Consider the following 18,589-nt stretch of genomic DNA (forward strand, 5'->3'; position numbering starts at 1 on the left):
ACCCACTGAGTCAGCTGACCTGGCAGTCACCTTTAATTTCCCCTAAGGAAGTTCTGGCTAAGCATTAGTAGTGAAAAGCAGAGTGGTTGAATTCATGGGTTCTTGAGTCCAATTCCCATATTTTATTATCCAGGTGGCAGTGCACAAGTTATTTAAAGTTTCTTCATTTTTCCATCTGCCCTACCTATAAAATAAGGTGTATAATAACAACCTTAGAATTCTGGTGATGACTAAATGAGATGTGGGTACAAGGTACCTGAAACAATAAATGGCAGCTACTGTTAACAAGATGGCAAGGGAGATTTTTATTATTTTTCTTTAAAGTGTTACAAGCGCTTTAACATTACCATTTGCATATCAAATGAATATGTCAGTTACACATAGTTGTTGACCCTTCTTTAAAGACGACAAGGTGCACTAATATCTAGTTAGCTAATTTCATTGTACAGGCAACATGGCTTGGTAGAAATACTGAGCTGGATTCAAATACCAGCTCTATTGTTTACTAATTTTGAGCCTTGAAAAAGTTGTTTAACCTCATCTGTTTCTTAAAAAAAAAATAGGAAGAAAAATGCCTCATTTTCAGGATTGTTGTGAGAATGAAATGAGATAATGCAAATATAGTTATCTGCAGTAAACAATGACAAGACTGCATATATTTGTTACAGTAATATAACTGCTCTCCAATTTTAATATTCTCTAGCGTTTTTGCTAATTCATAACAGCTTTTCTCCAAATTAGTTTGAATTTGTTATGTTTTGTCCTATTGTTCTAATGTAAAGCCAGATGACAAGTGACCATGTTAGGATGGTTTTGGGGAGAGTGTCATCTAAAACAGATTAATGTCAATGCAACTCTTTTAAAAATATCCCGGGGTGGGGATATCTAAAACCTCTTTTAGTCATACCTCAAACGCTTAGAGGGAGAAAGCTTTTACATTTCTCTAAGGCAAACAATTGGATTTAGAGTAATTGAAATCTAGGAGGGAAAAAAAGAATATAGATATATGTAAAACAGTTATGAAAAGTGTTTTCAAACATGTGGTTAAGAAAATTGGCACATTAAATATCTCTGGCTCATCTGGTTTCTAAAAAGCCAAGGAAATTAAATTAGGTTGATTTATTTTTCAAAGTGGTCATTTGGATTATGCTGCCAATAATGGGACTTCAGTATCTTTGAAAGCAAAAGACTTGAAATACATAAAGATATTTTTATTGTCTGTCATGCTTATTTCTAAAATACCATAAATCTGATACTGCCGTAGGCTAGGTTCTCTGGACGCAGACACTGAGACAAAGATTCATGTGCAAGTGGTTTATTAAGGAAGCATTTCCGGTGAAAGAACTGGTAAGGGAGAGAGGAAGCAGGACGGAGAAGGGAGAGAGGCAAGCAAGGCTTTTCCCATGGAGTGTAGCTTGCAGAGAACTCTGGAGGGTTAATTCACCTCCAAGCAGTCCTCATCCCATTCGAAGTAAGGAAGTTGGAGATTTCCTACAGCTACATTTTTGATCATTGGCCTCAGCCATCCTGGGAAATGAGACATAACCTTCCAAGCACTCCCTGCTCTCTAGAGCAAACCACCAAGAAAATTCACAAGTGTTGTACTTGGAAATAAAAATGCAAAGACAAACTGAAAATTCACGAGTGTTGTACTCGGAAATAAAAATCACGAGGACAAACTGAAACAGGGAAAGGAAACTTTTCATGGAGCAGAGTATGAGAAAAAAAATCAGAAATAGTTAGTTTTCCTCTTAATTATTCCAAAGCAATTCTTTTTCTTTTATTATACTCCAATTTTTCTATTATGAATGTTATAAACATAAAACACAGAAGCAGTTGGGATATACATTACCTTCTGTAAGTCATGTTGCATCAGTCTGATAAATTAAGCAAGAAGTAAGCTAGTGTATTCATATCAAAAAATTTTATATTACATACACAGTTAATTCAAAATGTGCTTATAGGTAGCTTGATATTATAGAATTGTTATTTAGTTATGGTTGAGAGACAACAAAAGTTTACAAATATAATAGTGATTCTTTATAGTTATTCCCTATACTTTTCAAGAATAACCATATGGTTTTTGTAAACCTTTTTCTAATTTTTTTTTGTTTTAATTATGTTCATTAAAATGCAATTTTATGCCTGTTGAAACTAAAAGTAATAAAATTTGGCTTGTACATTGTATGTCTTTTTTATTTTATTCTTCTAGTTATTCATTTTTATATTGTTGGATCATGTTGTCAGCCAACGACAGACCGGAAATTTTAACAAACTTGATCCAGCAGGCAGCACAACTAGTTTGAGAATCATTGAGAATCATCAGGCTGCCCCCGATGCTTAGGGGAGGGAGGTCAGCCTCAGAGGCAGAAGCAGACCTGGAAGAAAAGGGGGAGGAAGAGGCACATCCACGTTAATAATAATGCTACTGCAATAAACACAGCTCTGTCTGAAACACAGTAACACATGATTCGAGATAGGATATGAAGTCAGTTTCATAAATGATGAAACTTAAGTTAAGATTGTATTTGTTCTACCATGATGTGAACAAGTTCTTCCTCAATGCTGAAACCAGAAAACAAAGACTAAAATGTAGGGGTGCCACCTTGTGGAGAGATCGACCAATACCAGGTCCAGCTGTGCCCTCATTCCTCAACACCCCCTAAAGTAATCCCTTCCCCACTCAGGGCCTCCAGGTATTATTCAGAACTCCAACACTCTTTCTTTCAAAAACAAGACTCAAGAATAACACCCCGGCCTACCCCATTTTCCTTCCCAGCAGAGCTGCATGTGGTGAGATGCCTTTAAGTCGGCCTCTTTAATCATGGGACATAAAGATTCCACCTGCTCATGGCTAGAGGGAGCTCCTCTATGGAGCAGAGCCCTTTTGTCACCCCCACCCAGCTGTTTTTCTCCATCTTTCACCTGTCACAGAAAGCCGATGAAGCAGGAAGAAACCTGGGGGCCAGCCCAGGATTAGCTTCACTGTGTGCAACAAATAGATGGTGTGCAGGGAGGCCTTTTAAGTCAAGTGCTGCCACAAACAGTACTGCTTTGAGGAAATGATGGTTGTGAGGGATTTAGGAAGTCATCTGTCACTTGTTTTCAAGCAGTTCCACAAAAAGCAGGCTACACATAAGAATGGAAATCCCATTTTCAATGCCTTTTTCTCAACCATTCTCAGAGACTTTGTTTAATATATAATAAATATTCATATTCAAAAACATGTCCTTATAATGAACATATATGTCTCGACCTCTGCCCTCTGTATTCAGTGGATGTGAAGAGAAAAATATATAAAAGAGGTAATATTTTCAGGTTCGAATGATTATTTTACTTACTTTTTCCTGGGATTTCTAATTTTTCTAAAATTTTAGTCATGATTTAAGACCATTTACAGAGCTCTCTTTAAGAATTTGGGTTGCATATGGTAAAAATACAACACAAATACCCTGAGAACAGGGAAAAAAGAAATGGGTTGAGTCACACAACTTAAATTCTAGATAGGCTTCAGGCAGGGTGAGATCCGGGTGCTTAAATAATGCCATTCGGTATCTGTTTTTCTCTCTACCTCTCAGCTACACTTCCTTTAATATGTACCTTTAATTTGAAAATAGACTTTTATAACAATAAGTTAGATCTTATTGTCTCTCTGCTGAGAAGTTCCCAAGAGTTCCTTCCCACGACACAGAGGGTGAAATCCAAACTCCTTCCGAAGACATGTAAATCTGTACAAGTATTTCCCTGGACTCTTCTCCAGACTCCTCACCTTCCCTTTCCACCTCCCAACTGCACTTTTTTCTCAGAGTGTTATACCAATTGTCACCTTGTGCCTGAACACTCCTCTCCATGGCCTATCCTGTACCACATTCAGGATACTTCTCAGATGTCGCCTCCTTAGAAAGACCTTCAGGATCACCCTTTTTAAAATAGCTCCCCCATTTCTCCCATCACTGCACCCCATTACCTGACTTTATATTTATAGCACTTATCAACCATTCAATCAATTTGCTTCTTTTGTTTAATTTCTATCCCACTAGAACATAAACTCCCACAAGAGTAGAACTTGGCACATTTTATCTACTGCTAAATTTCAAGTGCTCAGAAAAATACCTGGCACATAGGAGGAAACACAGAAATCTTTATGGAAAGAGGGAAAGAAGGAAGGGAAGAAGGAAGGAAGGAAGGAAGGAAGGAAGGAAGGAAGGAAGGAAGGAGGAAGGAAGGAAGGAAGGAAGGAAGGAAGGAAGGAAGGAAGGAAGGAAGGAGAGGGGAAGGGAGTAAGGAAGGAGAGTAAGAAAGGGGAAGAAGGGGATTTCACTTTCTCCCAAGACAACCCATTCATTCAATCCCTCAACTGAAAACTGCCTGTCTAATTTTTTAGGTATTGTTCCTATTACTATCTTCCAGAGCAATATATATATATATATTATTTAGCATGACAAATACTTGGATGGATGGATGGATGGATGGATGGATGGATGGATGGATGGGTGGATGGATGGATGGACAGACGGACGGATGAATGCATGCATGTATGGATTTCAGTCTCAATGTGTGATATATCAGAATCATTACCAGAATTCAATCATTTTTGTTTAAGTAAATAAGTAAGAAACAACTACAATTCCTTTCATTCTGTTGCTCCAGTAAATAAGTATGTTTTATTTCTATCAAGTGAGCTTTCTAATTTCATCTCCCAAGAGTAAAATTGCTCGCCTTCTGCACAGTACCTAGTCATTGTCCTTGGCAGTTTTAGAGAACAGTCCTTACTTCCACCCCCTTCTTCTTGTCATATATGACTCTTTACTCTCCCCCTAACTGGCACCCTCCCATCCTTTATGCACAGCCCCCACCATCTGGCCCTTGCCTTGTCTCGACTGTCATTTTTCCTCATGGGCACATAATAAATGCCAAGTCTTCATCTCCTCTCATCAGGTTTCATCCACTTCGGAGGTTGCATCAGCAACATCACTAGTGATCAGAGAGCCCTGCTCACCTTCATTCATCAAAAGCCTATCCACACATCCCAGCTCTGTGAAATTATTTGCAGTCATTTTGGTTTTACAGAAAACCTAGCCATTTAGGGTATTTGAGGTGAAATGAAAGAAGAAAGAAAAATGGTTGCAGGCTCAGTCCTGAAATCTAATCAGGAGAAGTAAGGAATTCTTGCCAGAGAGCATTTGACTTTGTGCAGTGACTTTCTAGATGGAAGGTAGCTCAAGGTTGACACCCTTTATCCAAGAGACAGTCAAGAGTGGCTCAGAGCTCAGGGTTGTACTTGAACTGTGGCTTCTGTGCTATCCTCTTAGTGCATGTCAGCCATCCCCCTGCTATATACACACCCACGGGGCACACACTCATGAGTACATGTGTGCGCACGCACGCGCGCACACACACAAACACACATTTTGCTCACTTTCTAGCTCTTCTAGCCCTGAGCATAATATCTGCTCCATCATAATAATAACCAAGATTTATTATCTATCAGATCCTGAGCTAACATTTTACAAAAAGGATTCTATTTCACCCTTCCAACCACACTATAAGTACAACTATTATTATCTCCATTTTAGGGAAGAGAATGCTTTTATGTATTTATCTCTTATTTGTTTCTCTTATTGAACCAGCATCTATAAAAAAGCCATTATTGATCACACATTTAGACAAGAAAACTATGGAACAAAGAAATTAAATCACTCAAATAATCAAGGCCACCCATCTGTTAAGTGTTGTAGGATGGATTCAGACTAGCACTCTTCAACTCTGCCACCCAGGCTTTCTCTTTCATAAGCTGCCTGCTTCTCAAAAATAGTCTGTCATAAAAAATACAAACCATACAATTTAATGATTCAAAAATACATTAAAAAAAAAAGAAGTAGATGGACACAAATAGCTAGGATGAATTAATTGCTGCAATTGAGTAGTAATTTAATTGTGAGCTTCTGCAGGCAACTACAGTAAAAAATCATTTGTACAGGCCTGGTCTCATGGGTGAGCCAGAACACCACTACATTGAAGGGTAACTTCCTATATCTGGCAGATTCCGTTTTTAGATACCTAAGAATAAATTTGTAATGCCCTGTCCTGATATATTAGGAGTGATGTATTTACATGTAGGTATCCATGTAACGTTGTTGGAACTAATATATACATGGACTATATGGGTGAATTACAAGAACTCCCCCTTATCACAGAATGCTTCCCTCCTGCACCGCATGAACCATGTGGAATGGTGGATAAAGGGTAGCAATGGAAGGAACCTACGGGACAAGAATGGATGTTTGCTAAGGCTTTCTACTTTCTCCTCTCTTTTACTCAATGGCTCTGTGAAGAAGGTATTAACAGTCACCATTTTACAGATGAGAATGCTGAAGGCAAAATAATAATTAGAGGAATATGATTGGAGCCCAGATCTGTAACCCCCATTTCTTAAGAGTGAAAAGACAGATGTCTTGTCCCATTTCCACCTTTTGTTGGTTGTGTGACCTGGGGCAAGTCACAAAAGCTCTCTTGACACCTCAGTCATCATCTATCATCTGGTAAAAGGACTCATTGGGTTGTTGGGAAGTGAAAATGAAATATGGTTAGAAAACCTCTTTGAAAAAGGATAGAGCACTTGATAAATTATAGCCTTGCTACTTCCTCTTTATCTTTCATAGCTTAGCTCAAAGTCACTTCCTCAGGGAAGCCCACCCTAACCTTCTTGACAAGATCGGATCCCCGTAGTATACCTTCCCCTTTGCATGCTTTATTAGAGTCAAAATTTGATATTTCTTAGGTGGTCTGACTGCCTCTTCATTCCGTAGCTCTGTGAAGGTATAATTCATCTGCTTTTGTTCGGCATTATTTTAACTCCAATCCTTAGCACTATGTGCAGCACTTAGTAAGCATGGAATAAATACTTGTGAATTAAATGTATTAACATATTAGTATTAATACAAAATCATACATTTAGATCATCATAAAGTATACAAATATAACATAAAATTTAGAATTATGAAAAAGTTAACACCTTATTTATTACTCACAAGCCACACTTCTAGTCATTCTAACCATCTAGAACTTAGAGGTAAAAAAAGAAAACTATTTCTTCTTTGTGGAAAATGACTGTCATAAAGTCCATGCACTTGAATCCTGAGGAGAGGTGGAGTCGCCTTCGAGCCATTATTTTGACAATCAGGCATAAAATAAGGCAGGGGGGTGACAGTGGATGGGACACCTGACAACTGGTGAAGTGACAGTAGACAACAACAGAAGGAAGTAAAGTGTAAAAGTGCAGGCTGGCTCTTCAGCACAGCAGTCCAAGGGCATTTAATGTGAGGGTCACTGGCCAACACACCTCCAGCATCCCCTGGAGACACCCTATCACCACAAAGTGCAATGGCTGATGTTCAAGGAAGGACACTGAATCTTCGATAAAGGCAATAATGTCTGAGACACTTAGTGTATAATAAAACAAAGGGATGTGGTCAGAGATCCCAGCAATGTCTGTGTCTGCTAAAGTGAAAATGAAAACTGTTTCAGCTGTAAATAAACTTCCCTAAAATAGAAAATATATATGTCACCCTATGGCTGCTCTAGATGAGGTGTTGGTGAGTACCTGCTTTTCATCAAGCATAGGTTAAGACCAATTATTTGTGTTTATACCTCTGTTCTCAGAAGTCTTCACACCTCCTACTAAGGACTTATAAGTGATTCCCCAAAACGAACCTCAGAGCATCACAATATTTTCTTATATAAGTGACCTAAGTAAGATATAATTCTGTCCCCATCTCTCCTTACAAGCTGGGAAAACATGAAACTTAATGCCAGCTTATGATGCAGCAGAGTGGGAGGGGGTGTGCAGGGGACAGGAGGACAAGGGGTAGAGGAGAGGAGCAAGGCCATAAAGATGAAATTATCATCATTTGCAGATTCAAATAGGGAAAATTTTCTAATTGGTACAAGATCAAGAAAGGCTCAGTGAAAACCAAATCAGAAGAGAAGCTTGCTGTGATGGTTGAAATTCATATATTCATTTATATATTCATTTTACTAGTTGTCTAACGTTAGTCGATTCTCTTAATTACTCTGCATCTCAATTTCTATGTCTGTTATGTAGGGAAATGACAATACCCTCCTCACAGGGTTTTGAGGAAGATTGAACAGCTCATATATATAAAGAGTAGCGGGCAATAGAAAGAGCTTCTGTTATTGTTAATATCATTATTATTGTTATTCAGTACTTATGCTGTGTTGTGTGTTAAGTTATCCACGGTAGAGCAGAAGACAGATGATAAACAAACAGAAACAATAGTTATAGCTCTAGATAAGAGAGAAAAGAAAAGAAAATGTTTCCATGGTATAGAAAATGGTGGTAAGGGGGTTATCTTAGCTAGAATTACCAGAAAATGTCTCTCTGAGCAGTTAATATTTAAGATGAGAAGTCAACTGTCAATTATGCTGCGATTAGGAGGAAACTTGTTCCAGGCATAAGAAACAGTAAGTACAAAGACCTGAGAGCAGAAAGGATGGAAGACATGCTCAAGAACTACTAGGAGACGTAATGTGACTGGAGTTGAGTAAGCCAAAGGGAGAATGAAGTTCAGAAAGGTTGGAAAAGTAGGTTAAAGAGAATGAAATGGTGGGCTGAAGCTAAAGCCTTCATCCCAACACCGATGCACCCCAGTTAAATCACATGCCCCTAGGCATATAACTCAGAGGATGAACAAAGTGCTAGCTCACTTGCTCTCCCTTCCTCCCTTTCTCCCTCTCTTTACCTCTTTCTTTCAGTCTCCACATTTTGCATATCTATGAATGTGACAGCAAGACCCACAATACAAGACCATATCCAGCAGTAAGTATCATACTATTAACTTTCTAAGTTTCTTTAATAAATAATGCACTCCTAACGGTAAATAGATACTTATAATGATTTTGTGAATATCATATTAAATTCTAATGAGAAAAGATGAGGGAAAAGAACCAACATTTGTCCAGTTCTTTCTACACATCAGGCACTGTTCCAGACACTTAACGGATATGTTAAATTATTTTATTCTCACAGCAGCTACGTGAGGGAACTATTCCCATTTTGCAAGAAAAGCTATCAAACTGAACATCAGAGATGTTAAGTAACTTGCCCAAAGCAACCCAGCTAAATAAGGTAGAACTTGAATTTGAACCTAGATCTCTCTGATTCTACCATTCATTCCAGAAACCGCTATTCATTTACTATTAAGCACTTTTCAGAGTTAGATTTCATTTAGTTCATGTTTTTTTCCCTTTGACAATCAACATTTTACCTTTCTTGTAACCACAAGCACAGCAGCTAAGAGCCAAGACATTGGCAGACCCAGCTGACAGAGGCTGATGGTAAATTCATTTTTTGTAAATAATAAAAGACATCATGAAGGAGATCCATAGGAGCTAATCCACTGGGGACTTCTTTAAAAATAAGTGTTTTACTATGAAAAGAGAAGTTTAAAGCTCTTGAGCATCTTGCAAATAGAAAACTAATTTGCCTTATCAATTTTTGCCTACTGTGCTTGGTCTGCAGGATAATTTGTGAGCCTCTGTATCAGCCTCACTTATATTGTAGTCTTTTATCATATGGATGCAAGATATATTTCTTGCTGTCAAAACTAATCAACACATCTAAAGAAACCAAAGCAACCTTATTTACTTCCTCAAAGATCACAGCAAATGTCATCCTGGTAGTTTTTTTAATATGTAAGTTGATTTGGGGGAGGGGGAGTTACACATCAAGGCACTTAAATTAAGAACAATATATCTTCATTTCAAATGTTGGTTGATATCCCTTAAATGTCTGCTTTTTAAAAAATGAATTCAAGTCTAAAATTGGCAATAATGGGCACTGTATTATTAACGATTTAAATCAAAGTTTAATGCTTTTGACATCACAAAGACACAGATCCCACATTATAATAACCTTGGCAAATGAATAGTAAACTAAATGTAGGCTTCTGAGACAGCTAATCCTAAAAGGTATGTTACAAATGAGAGTAGTTAAATATAGCGATTATTGATATATGCTCTCATTCCAATACAGGAGAGGGATAGAGGTCGTTTAATTTTAATGTCCCCAGAGGTTGACTTTGCTAGTAACGTTTATAAAATATTGAAAGACAAGAAATGGTACAGATGTGAATTCCGCAGTTGTTTTTTTTTCTTCTTCTTTTTTTCAGTTGCCCTTGAAAGCAGCTGCCATAAATCTTGGATGAAGCAAAATAAGGCTGATGATTTTGATCTTCAATTCATTCTTTTCTATCCCTCAAAAGGTAAATGATCCTGATGGAATTAGAGCTAAGCAGAATGGCTTTCTTCTGTGATCTGCATAGCCAATGACGCGCAGTACCATCATTAGCAGAGTGGAGCCAGTTCCCTTGTGCTGCGGTGCATGTGCACTCGGCTTGAACGGAGTTGAAGTTGCGAGCGAGATGCTTAAACACTGAGCCCAGAAATCTTCCATTTCGCTTGCCTTCCCTCCTTCCTTTTCCGTCTCCCTTTTGTGCAGGTTCAGCAGAAAGCTAAAGTGTATGAACTGAATGTATGAGAATCAAACACAAGCTTTGCCACCGGTTCCTGAGCTGGTATTTGAAAAAAGTCTCAGCGAAAGATTTTTTTTTTTTTCATTCTGACTCTGAAAAGAGTACTACAAAAAGTTGTAAGAGAAGCAGGATTTAAGGCAGTCCCGGGCTTCCCTTAGAGAAAACCCTGAGGCCTTTCCCACTGAAACATGTAAATTGGATGAATCCTTTTCCTTCCCTATGTTAAAACTCGATGTCACTTTTCTGAGTCCCACTCAGTCAAATGGAAGACATTGTATTAGGGATGGCAATAAATGTTTTTGTGTGGGTTTGCAACTCTGCATCAGACAACAAGGCAAACCCAGTTTAAACAACCACAGAGAGAATCATCTGTCTTCATAAATTCAGTTGCAAAGAAAAATTCATCATGTTTACTGTCTTTAAGAAGGAGCGAGTCTTGTAATAAAATGTTCTCTGGTTCAGATTCTTTGTAGTTATAGGGTCTTTTTCCTTCTGCCTTTCACAGAACATGGCACATTCTAAACCACAGGCTGTACCTTCATTAACATAACATAATAAATAAGTTATGTGTCTTGAAATGAAAAACGTGCTTAGAGAGGGTGAGGAAGGGGTGTCCCTTCCCTGGTAAGTGACATCCTTGAAAATCTTCATGTATAAAAAACTGCAGAGCTAAGCATTTTGAACCAAAATGCAAAAAAGACAATGGGCTTATGTGATACTACACCACACCCTTTCTTCTTTCCAACTCTAAAATTGCAGAGAATTATTGTGAGGATGCATTCATTCACTCAACAAACAGCTATTGAGCACTGCTATGTGCCACGCATTGCCAAAATAAGAATATAAAAATAATGAAATGAATCAGGAACAGTGTTTTTCTTACTTTGAAATATTCTGCTATGACATGAATGCACATTCATATACTTCCACAATATGAAACTGATCACTCTCCTAAGAGAAATGCCCCAGGACTTTGAGGCCCATTGTGGTCTTTTTCTCCCTCCCTCCCTGGGCCACAGAAAAGTGATAGCAAATGTTGTGAGCCAGTCTAAGAGTCAGAGACATTCAAGGGCTGGAAGAATGTCTCTGGGCTGTAGTGGTCTTTGAGCACTTTTATGGCCCATTTGTCAGAAGGTTTGCGAGGTGTCCCTTAGCTTCGTCCTTTAAATTGTGTAATTCCATCAATTCCTGCTAGTGCCCTAGAAAATTTATATTTCCTTCACTTTATTGCCTAGCTTTAAATGATCTTCTAGGAGAGTGTTTTTGAACTCAGCTTCTTTCATTTCTTTTCTTTCTTTTTTAGGGGAGAGGAGGTCATAGAGTTCGAATGGGGAAAAGACTAAATTTTAGAAATTAGTGGGAAAAAGTAAAGAATCTGGAGTCTGATTCCCTGGGTTTGAATTCTGTCTCTATCTTTTATGAGCTCTGAGACCTTGGGAAAGTTATTTAACCTGTGATAGCTTACCGTCTTTACCTGTGCATTACAGTGTCAATCCCTACCTCAAAGAATTATGATGAGAATTAAATGAAATAAAACTTGTAAAACACTTGGATAAATGCCTAGCATATAGTAAGCACACAATAAACAAAAATTATAATTATAGACTGATAAATTTAAATTTAGTTCCCAATAGGGAAAGAAATAAAACAGATTATTTGAAAACATTTAGAAAAAATATATGAATGCTAGAAACAATGAAAACTTTTTTAAAAAATTGGCAAAGAAATGTCATTTCATTGTATGATAAGGCTAGTAAATTGGAGGGTCTGAAGTACCCTGTGAATATCACATTTCTGGAGTTCCTCAAGTGGTTTGGTGTAGTCTCGACAATTAGTGGAACCATAACACTTCAAACCGAAATACTTTTCAGAGTGCAAGGATGCACTATTTAATTAGTGTTAAACAACAAGCATAAACCAGAATTTAACCAGATAAACCAGGACACTCCTGGGCAAACCAGTCCAGATGGTCATCCCATCTATAACACCTTTTGGATAACAAGGCAATGAGGTTGGGTGGTTAAGTTGACTTGTGTCTAGTTAAACAATCATACCCCAAAGGATATGATTTGTAAAATTCCCTAGGGCTCTGTCTTCCCACTATCTTTTTAGCATTTTTATCGAGGACCTGAATAAAGATAGAGACAGCATATTAATCAAGTTTATAGATAGCATAGACTGGGACAGAATAGCTAATATGAGAGTTGTCAGAACACAGGTTTAAAATGATCTTTAAACTGGAACAATAAAGCAAAGTTAGATCAATAAAATTTTAAAGGAATAAATGCAAAGTCCTACTTTTAGATTCAAAACAATCAATTGCACAAATGGAAAGCAGGAAAGGTTTGCAACCCTTTGTATGAATAAAAAAGAAAAAAATGCCTAGGGGATTGGTTGACCACAAGCTTAATACGAACATTTAAAAAGCTGTCAAGTTAGCTAGAGTATGTTTGCCCTGTTTTATATCAGAGAGCTGTAATAGAACCAATAGACTAAAAAAAAAAAAAAAAAATATGCAATGCAAGTCAAGACCATTGTTAAGGTGACTGCAGAAGGGATTCTTGTATTGAGAGGAATGGATCAGATGGTCCCTAGGGTCTCCTCCAATACAAAGCTACATCTCATTAACATTACATCCTCACTGCCAGACATTCAAAATACGCAGATCTACTAACTCTGGCTGCATTTTTGGAGTTCATGGACACCAAACACTAACATCTTTTCTCCCCGTTTTAAGGATGTACCCTCTTTCTGGGTGGTTTCTCACTCCCTCCTCTTTGTTCTCAAGGCAAATTGTACTTCTCTCACAGGAAATGGTAAATCTTCATTCCTAATCTCTTATCTCCCACCAGAATAGGAGCACCCCCAAAGGCAGAGCCTGCTTTCTGTAAGTGCTTAATTTTTAAAGAATAAATAGTTGGATTCAAAACAAACAAACAAACAAAGATAAATCTATAATAGTCTGTCCTTTTAGAGGATATTTTTACTATCTCTGTTAGAAAAAGCCTTTTTTTTTTTTTCAGAAAAAGAAGAAAAATGTTAGAGGGGACTCAGGTAGCTTTCTGCTTAAAATGTCCTCTGAACTTGATATAATTCAATCTAAGTGTTCGTCTCAGTGGAATCAAAAGTTCAGTTCTTTCACAAATTACAAACCAGTGCAACAATTTCCCCTCTATGTAGAGTCTTTTACCAAGTGAAAGAAATACATGGCAATAGGAAAGCTAATGTTTCTGTTGTATTGCTTTTTAGAATTTAAAGCAATGATGACCAAACACACACTTCCCTTGGAATATCAGGAAAGGGTCACACATGCACTTCCCCAGTGAGTTAGTTATTGTAGTTGTAAAAACCAAACCCTCTGCAGCCTACAGTAACACTGATTTAAGGCCTAATTCTCTGAGCACAAAATATAAATCTTTCCAGCCAAATGTCCACTGATCTGGAACTCGAATCCACAAGACAATCATCTTCAAAGAATCTTATAGTGCAACTAATGTAATGCAATAAATTTAAAAGACCAGCTTTCTTTTCCCATCTTCTGCCACAGTAGAAAAAAAAGAACGGCAGAAAGACGTGAACTGAGAATATTGTAAAAACAGACCTGGATCAGTAATATATGCATTTTTTTAAATCCCACTAATTCGGATATATGAATTTTATTTTTTCTCCAGTTGTTTTGTGAGTGTTGTAAAATTACAGAAGTTGCTAAGACACTCATATCCATGGTCCTATAATGTACAGAACAAATTTGATGTCTGATAATATCATCTATCACAGCACAATTTCTTAGGTTTGGTTATCATTAAGCAATTGTTAAACTTTTCATATGTCTCACTGACAAGTGATTGATTTGATTCCAGTTGCTTAATTTTAACTGAGCAACAGTACAGTTATTTTTCTAGCAAATTTTTGTCATTTCTTCTTTCTTTTTTTCTTCCTTCCTTCCTTTCTTTCTCTCTTTCCTTCTTTCTTTCTTTCTTTTTTTTTTTTTTTTTAATTCTGGCCAAGAAGAAAGGGAAGTGCTTTAATCCTTCACTTAACTTTAGATAAAATGTTCAGTGATTTCAGGCAAACAATAAGTCATAAAGTAGACACAATGATTCAGGCAGTAATCTATGGGCACATAGATCATTTTGCAATGGTACATTAATCATTACACTTAAAGACAGGATGAGAAGGATGACTTTTTTCAATTCTGTCTTTGCAACTCAGCGACATTCACATATTTTTAATCTGGGCCATTTCTGCAAACAGAAGTGACTGTATTTTAATCTAAAAATATTTTCCAACCACAGCCTGTGCAGGATGAAAGTAGAACCATAATAGTAAAGCTGATCCTGCATACACAAAAGATTTTCTTTTCAAATAGTTAAAAAACTGATAAGAATCTTATTCCTTTCCAAAGAGATTCAATCCTAAAAATAAAAATACCTCATGAAAAGCCCAAGGTGGATCATTTTGCAAACAATATGATCTTGACCAAGTTACTTATGTCTCTAGCCCTCAATCTATTTATCTCTTAATTATGAATAACTGGGTCAACCCCATAGCATGTAAGAGGTACTGATTATAAATGCAAAGTCTCTACTAAAGTGCATGGCCCATGTTAGGCATTCAAAAGATAGTCCCAATTATTGTTGTTTAAAAGGTTTTTATCTTAGATGTCCCTTGTGCTTTTGATATACTTACAGAGGTCTCTGATTCAGCAATAGACCCATATAAAAAGATAACAGTAGAATATCAGAAATTCCTTCATATCTGGGTGATGCTAGGTAACAGCCCCTACTTCCACCCACTTCCCCACTAGAGCTCCTTTGTCCTCTTCACAATGGAATCTAAAACTGAATGCCAGCACCTGGTACTTGCTATTATCTGACCAACAGCCACAAGGCTTCTAGTAAGCAAAAAGTAACTCCTTCCCCAGAAAGTTTGGGAACCCCCAATCCACTCTATGCCAAACATTATTTGTTGCATACATGAAGATGTTGGGAATTATGCAGCTCTAGCATATCAATAAATGGCCAACCTCTTTGCATCATATGGAGAAATCATACAATTGTGTAGATGCAGCTTACTGTAAACATTCTATCGAAGATAATGAGGTTCATTTAAATAGTTCTTTTCAAAATTTTTAGTCACTGTCTTCTAATGTCACCTTAGATTTTAATGTTATATTTTCAAAAGTTGGTGATTTCATAAACTGCAGAGATTCGCCACCATTCTGGTTAGAATTCCAGCTTTTGGGTCAATCCTCAACTCTTTGGTGGAGCCAGAAGACTGTCATTCTTAACTATATGGATCATATTTATATCTCCTAAGTCAGGCCTGGAACAAGTTCGAGTCATCCAAGACTGAAAATTAGCCAGTCTTTGACTTGTCGAAGCATAAGCCATATCATTTCTTAGTTTCAAAGTATAGATAAGGTGTAAAGCACTGCTATACCCAGGTTTTGGAGAACTCTAGGGCTCCATACACTTAGTGGTTAACCAAGAGAAGGTCCTGCAGATACTGAGATTCTATTATGAAGTGAGAGGAAACAAGATAATGTATGCAACATGGTTAGCACAATGCTTGACGCAGAGTACCTGTTCAATAAAAAACAGTGATGATGATGATAATGATGACACTATAATCGATAGACTATTAGGTGCCAAGGACTTCCAAGTGTAGGGCTCATATTTTATTTAATTCTATGTCCCTAGTATCTAGCTCAGCAGTTGGGAGGTAGAAGATGCTTAATTATTATTAATGAAGTGATTTGACTAGAACCAAACAGAGAATTGCCACTGATAAGGAATTTTGAAAAAGAAGAGGACAGATGAAGAAAATCAAAAGTTCATAGTGAAAATCAGGGTGTATAAAAAGGAAGTGGAAGAGGCCACTGCTGAGGAATGTTCTAAGTAAACACTGCCACAGGTGACTAAGCATTTTCTTCTTTGAATTCTATAGTTGGCAGTCGCCTCAAATCAACATGAAATAAATTACTGTTAAAACAAACAAACAAACAAACTAACAAACATGGACCTCTTTGCTTTACAAAGTTTAAAACGAAATTTTCTCAAGTGTGATAAGTCTTAGTAGCTAAGTAGAAGAAGTTTTAAAGTGGAGGGGGTGGATTTTCAGGAATGCCCAACAGAGTTTGTTTGCCTGAGGATGGCAAAGGAAACAGTCAAGCAGAGGAAGCAAGGATTCACTACCATGATTAATTCAGAATAACACTCCCCATTATTAACAATAGTGACAATCACTAATATTTCGAGTGGGGGCTGATTGTGTCCCAAGTCATGTGCATATCTTAGCAAACCACTGAAGAAGTAGATATTATTACCCTCTTTTTAATGAGGAAGCTGGAACTTAGATAAGTTAAATAATTTCTCACACAGCTAGGAATTAAAAGAGTCCTGTTTAGACTCAGGTCTACCTAACTTGAGACTAAATCTTAGTCACTAACATAAACCAGCAGCTTCTTATTATTCTGTAACATAATGTGCTCATAGATCTTACTGCATGTTTTAATTTCTCCAATGTTTCACACACACTGCATTTGACCAATAGATTCTAAATATGGGATCATCAACTCCAGAAAGCAAATGTTCTACAGTGTCTATGAATTCCCTAAAATCAAAAGAAAGATGGCATGAAGATTTTTATGGGGAGAAGAAGGTTTATTGTGACAGCAATTCTTAAAGGGGTTTGTGCCCCCTAAACAGGTTAAGAACCACTGCATTAGACTATGCATTCAAGAACAGAGAAGGCCTATTCTCTATCATTTTGTTATGATAAAGCCTCTCTGGAAATAAGTAAGGTTAAGTAAACAATATGTAGGCACAGATGGTGGATCTGAATAAATTTAAGTCTATTACCACTGTCTTTGTATCCCTGAATTTAAAAGTACAGGTGAGGATGAGCAGAGAAAGAGAGAAAGAGAAGAAAAGGTTAAAATATTTTTTCAAAGAAAAATAGATACTAATCAAGAAAGCCAGCTTTATTAGCTATTCTTAAAATATTGTGCATATTCTAAGAAAGAGAAGAAAACATTTCTCCGTGTTCATTTCAAGGTCCATCCCCATTTGCTCAAAGACATGTTTAACCTCAAGGCAAAGATAAAAATGGGGAGCTCTCTAGTCCTGCCCTGATCACTTGAATCACTTCTCTCAGTACAGAGCCAAAAGTCACCTGGCTCACAGTAACTGGTAGACAGCTGTGTCACATAGACCTGTGCCGGTTCTCTGCAAATGGCATAGACTGTGAACTGTGGCCAGTGATTACAACAATCTTCTTTAACATCTGCCCTCTTCCCAACTGCTCAACTCACTCTCCCCAAAGGTTGCCTAGTATAAGTCATTGTAAACACTTTTTTTCCTCCCTGTACTTACTTCTACATAAATGATACCTTCCACATCTTTTTTGCAGGTCCTTTTCAATTTTGCATTTCTCTTTGGTGAAAAAGTATTTCTGTGTACAACACACACACACACACACACACACACACACACGCATACACATTAGCAATCACACACAAAGACACACATACCCACACATGCACATACCCACAGCACAACTGGACACTCCATTTGTGAATAGGGAGGATATTCATCTGTGACTTAAACTGCTGCTCAGTCAAGCATTCCACAGGTACCATGCCTCTAACTTTCTCTAACACATTTGCCTCTGTAGAAAAATTATTTCCCTTTAAAGAAATCAAGAGTTTTCTCTTGAGATGTGTAGTCCATTGAATTTTTTTCTTTTTTAATTAAAAAAAAAAAAGGTTAGGTATAGCATTTTAGTTTTTAATTTATTTGGGACAAAGAGTTTCTTTTTTTATTCCCACTGAAAAAAATAAGATAAAGTGATTTTTAACCTTATACCAACCCTTAGGTCCTGAGTTCAACCTTTCTCCAAAAAGAAAAATGTCAGGGCTGAAATGCACCCAATTTCACCTAATTTTCTGTGCTTCAGTCTTCAAGAAGATGGATTGAGATGGCTTGCCTTACAAAATGGGCGCAAGTTACTTGAGAAGATAAGAAATGTAAGCC

The sequence above is a fragment of the Rousettus aegyptiacus genome, unplaced genomic scaffold (assembly GCF_014176215.1).
Source record: "Rousettus aegyptiacus isolate mRouAeg1 unplaced genomic scaffold, mRouAeg1.p scaffold_m13_p_3, whole genome shotgun sequence".
NCBI classification, from domain to species: Eukaryota; Metazoa; Chordata; class Mammalia; order Chiroptera; family Pteropodidae; genus Rousettus; species Rousettus aegyptiacus.